Consider the following 5292-nt stretch of genomic DNA (forward strand, 5'->3'; position numbering starts at 1 on the left):
AACTGATAGTGCAGAAATTTAAACACAGTGTGTCTAATAGCGGCGGTCTCCTCTTATCTACATGAAACTCATTCCAAGACCTACAGGGGACGCCTGAAACTGTGGGTAGCATTGCACTCTTTATGTAAAATACTGTTTGTTTGTTTGTTTCCTTGTCTGGTAATCTAGGTGGCTACAAGTCTAAGTGACCAATGGGTAGGTAGCTTATATATATAGTATAGATACCTGGACAAAGGATGACTCGCGTCCCAGGTATGATAGAGCAAGATGGCACGAGATATCATCATACTAGTCAGAACAACATGCAACCGAAAACTTATGGATTATTTATTTATTTATTTTTGAGAGAGACGTTTGCTATAGGACATGTGCGCTTGCTGGAAAGACAGAGAGACAAAAAGAGAGGAACCCCCCCCGGGGGGGGGATGGCCACACTGCAATCCCTTATCCTTCATTCTCCCCTTGGGAGTTTGGGCATGCATGCACACACACACACACACACACACACACACACACACGCGTTAAGCTACCGGGTCTGGGACTTGAACCACTGTCGATTATGTGGGAGTTCATTGATACAATCATTATGCCCTCTGCTGGACCCTGGATTGTTTATTTTTCATTTAGTATTTTCAAGTAAGAGTTGATGATAAACAACTGAAACAGCAAAAAATGGAACTGTGGATAAAGTGAAATTACTGCATAAAGTCAGTTGTCTTCCTTATACTACATGAGTGTCAGTCTAGATCCTATAATATATTTAATATCAGACAGTTTGGGCATTTTAACTTTTCAAAGGTGAGAACCAATTTAGTGACTTATCTGAATGAGAGAAAGAAATAATATACTTAAATGTTCAAATATTTTCGATGACTACATAGGTGATTTTTTTTGTTTTGTGACAGATGGTATGTGCGCTCTCCAGACAGAGAGAGAGAAAGGACCCCCTCCCTCCAACGGAGCACGGTCATGTCATAATAAAGTGATTGTGATGAAGAAATGAAGGGAAAATGTCCTTTATTTCTCCATACTGTTGTGTTGTGGGGCACAAACACACATGCCAGGTGTATTTTTCAAATTAGAAATTTGGGGGTGGGGAATGCTGGGACTCAAACTGTGGTCAACCATATGGTATTCAACTATCTTAACCACTGCACTATGGGGTCAGCCCTATTAGTAATGTCGGTGTGGTTTTCTGAGGAAATATTGTAGAATGTGTGATAAAATAAAACAAATGCACGATACTGTAGTTTATCACAGTAAACTAACACTACCTTTAATATTTTTTTCTTTTTCTTTTCTTAGAGACAGAGTCTCACTATGTTAACCAGGCAGACCTTGAACTTAAGACCTCCTTGTTTCAGCTTCCCGAGTAGCTGAAGTTACAGGTGTGAGCCACTGCACCAACACTGTATATTTTTGATGTTCTAGAGAAGAAAGATTTTTGGCATGTAAAATTAAAAGATAAAAATGTAAGATATATAAGGGATTAAATACAAATTCTATAGTCTTGAATTTTATTCAGAACTATCAGTATGATTTCATGATATTTCATCTTAAAATAAATATACAAGTGTACATACAAAAGGCATAAATATATTTATTTTTTCTTGTAATGTCCTTGTCTGAATTTAGCACCAGGATAATTCTGACCTTATAGAATGAGTTTGGAGATGTTGTTTCTTTTCAATTTTCTTAAATGTTGTTTCTTTTCCATTTTCTTAAGAATTTTATGTAAAATCCAAATTATTTTTTTCTGAGATGTTTGTGAACATTGAAAAAAATCATCTGGGCTAGAATTTTCTTTATGGGGAGTGGTTTAAAAACCATAACTGGGACCAGCAGTTAGCGTAATGGCTATGTCGCTGGACTCCCACGTAGTCGACCGCGGTTCGAGTCCCAGACCCAGTGGCTTAAACTCACACTGGGCACGTGTGCGTGCGTGCCCAAGATCCCGAGAGGAGAATGGAGGAGAAGGGATTGCGGCGTGGGCCATCCCCCCTGAGGGGGGTGATTTCTCGCTTTCTGTCTCTCTGTCTCTCTCTATCAGGCAAGCGCATGCGCCCTATAGCAAAATCCTCTCCAAAAATAAAGAAAAAAAATAACTGAAATTTTTAATTTTTAATTTACATTTAAACATGTACATTTAATCACCATTTATTATATCATACAAAATGGTTTTTCCCAATGTGAATACAGTGGATATTAGTCAAGTCATAGATATTACCGTGTACATTATCATGAATAGATTCCCGATTGCTAAGATTTTAACTTAAAATTTTAAAGTAGATATAGGACTATTTAAGTTTTATTTTTGTGTAAGTTTTGCTAGTCTGTGTCTTTTAAGGAATGTTTGTTTTATATGTTATCTAAAATATTGTCATACAGTTTCTCATTCCATTTTTATTCTTTTATTATCTATACAATATTCGGTAATATCACCCTCTCATTCCTGATAAGGTCAAAATTTCTTTCTTTTTTTTTTTCTCCTGCCAAATGTTTATAAATTGTATTGATCTTTTAAGAGAAACAACTTTGCTTTTATTAATTTTTATTATTGATTTTCTGCTTTTTATTTTATCTATTTCTTCTATGATTTTTATTAGTTTATTTCCCACCTTAATTTAGGTTAAATTTGCTGTCATTTTTCTAGTTTAAGGTGGAAGCTGAAGTTTTTTGTTGTTGTTGTTCTTTTTTTTGCTTTGTAATCAGTATATTAAGGAGACATTCATACATTTCAAGAATTGCTTAAATTCTGTTAATCCAGATTTAAGCATGTGAACATATGACCTTATAACATACAATTAAAGTTATTCATTGTAATCTGCTATCCTACCAACATCAAATTACAGTTACTTTGGAGCATAAGTTAAATGTTTAAAGTAAACCTGTAATACTTATACCTTTCTATATCACACATGCAAATTATTTCTCCATGTAAAAGTTGTTTCACTTTGTAAGTTACCCAGCTCCAGAAATCACTACTTGGGGGGGTTTTCATGGTCCAAAGAGGAGGGGGAATGGGGGAGTTGGGAGTAACCAGGACTGGTCACACATACATACATATAGATATATACTTTTTATACATGTACGTTAAAAAAAGATGGCACAACAGAAGGGAATGTAGTTCTAGAGGTGCAAGCCCTCAAGAAGCAGCACATTATGATAAACCCCTTTAGAAAGATGTCATTTCTATCACTGATGCCACAGGCTAAATTATGCCTTCCATTTTCAAGTTGAGGCAATAGCATAAACGCAGGGACATCACAATGGTCTCACTTAATACAAATAACTATATAGACCACCACACACTTTCCTACAATTTTTTTCTCCTTCTGATTACCAGTTATATACAGGATTTTAATTTCGTAGTTCGACAATGAGGGGTCGTACACTGAAGTCAATACATATATCTAGCATTTCAGTCTAAGCTCATCCATGTACATAGCTGAAGTCAATGACAAGAAATGGCCCAACAAATGCTAGGGGAACTTTGTAGTTTTTACAGCTATTAAAATTGCATCTTGCACACTGAAGGCATAATACATACAGGGCAAAGTCAACTTTTATATTTTCATTTAACTTTTTAAAACACTACTATAGATGAATATTAAAACAATAGCAAGTAGTGAGCATATTATGATTACAGTCCTTCACTCATTCACTACTGCATATAAAATACCAGCAGTGTTATTCACTGGCTCCATTAAGAGGTCTGACATTGAACACCACCTCGGGGATGATGTTCATCATCCTCATATGCTTCTCCATTATAAGGGCACTGTCTTTCCTGATTTGGATCAAAGTCCACCAGTTCTACCTGGTCCATTTCATCATTCTCTTCCACTTCCTTCCATTCAGATAGAAGTTTTTCCAGCAAAGAGAGTTTATCAGGAGACAGAAAGCCATTCTCAGGGAAGTTCACCTTAAATTCAATGATTAGGCAACCCTTTTCATATGGCCTACGATAAATCGGCTTGCCTTCATTTAACACACACTTGATATCGCCATGCTTGACACTCTGACCCGGATGAGAGGTGATGACTATGGTTCGGCTGTCAAGAGTGGGAATTGGCTTCTGGAAGCCACACAATGCTTCAGCCTGCTGTATGTCCATACACATGAAAAGGTCTCCTCCTCGCCGAGTAAAACAGCATGATCTTTCTGATCTAGTACGATGATAATACCTCCTGGCTCCAGTCCTGGTTCTTGGTCTCCTTCACCATGGAATGTTATCTTCTGGTCATGTTTCATGCCTTTGTCAATATGAACTTCTAGAATCTTTTTCTCTCAAACTATCTTCCTTCCATTGCAACTTTTACATCTATCTTTAGGACTGATCCGCTCTCCATGGCCTTGGCACTCCATGCATACAGACTGAATTTGCTGAGCCATTCCAGGTCCTATCTGATGAATTGTTATTTGCATTCCAGTACCTCGGCGATTGGGACAGCACTCCACTGCTCCTTTCTTACCACCTGGGACTTCACATTTGTCACAAACCACATTCTTTCGCAGGGCCAGTTTTCTTGTTGCACCATTAAATCTTCTAAGGTTACTGACAGCTGATGTACAACATTTTTACCTCTTCTTTCTCTCTGCATCCTTCCTCCTCCATAAAACATATCAAAGATGTCCACCGGGGAGCCAAAACCACCACCTGCTCCACCCTCTTTAGTTGCCTGCACTCCTCCTTTGTCATATAATTCCCTTTTCTTTGCATCAGAGAGAACTTCATAAGACTGAGAAATCTGTTTAAACTTCTTGCCTTCATCTGGTTTCTTATCAAGGTGGTACTTCAAGGTCAGTTTCCTGTAAGCCTTCTCCAGTTCTTCCTGGGTAGCATTGGGTTTGACCCCCAAAACATCATAATAAGTTGTTTCTTTCACCATTTTCTACAGCCGGTGTGAGCAGGCTGAGGCCGGCGTTGGGGAGCAGGAAAGTGTCGGTAGCTGTGCACAGCTATGGGCATCCGCTGCTTCTCAGACACTGAAGTTTTGATCTGAGACTTTTCATCTTTCCCAATACGGTTGTTTAATGCTATACAATTCCCTTTAACATTTCTTTAGCGATGCCCTACACATTTTCAGAATGTCTATTTTCATTTTCATTCCGTTCAAAAGACTTTCTAATTTCTCCTTTGAAATTTCTCTCACCAACAGATTATTTAGAAATGTATTATTTAGTTTCCAAATATGAGTATCTTTTTCCAGCTATTTGTTGCTATTAGTAGCTAATTAAAGTTCATCGTAGTCAGATGAACTACACTACCAGAGGAAGTCTTCAGAAAGA

At 37.6% G+C, this 5292-nt stretch overlaps 1 pseudogene; it reads right to left on the reverse strand.

The window, feature by feature from the left end:
* Nucleotides 1-3706: 3706 nt before the first annotated feature.
* On the reverse strand, nucleotides 3707-4892 carry LOC102489275 (dnaJ homolog subfamily A member 1 pseudogene; annotated as a pseudogene).
* Nucleotides 4893-5292: the final 400 nt, after the last annotated feature.

Source organism: Tupaia chinensis, unplaced genomic scaffold (assembly GCF_000334495.1).
Source record: "Tupaia chinensis unplaced genomic scaffold, TupChi_1.0 Scaffold000515_1, whole genome shotgun sequence".
NCBI classification, from domain to species: domain Eukaryota; kingdom Metazoa; phylum Chordata; class Mammalia; order Scandentia; family Tupaiidae; genus Tupaia; species Tupaia belangeri.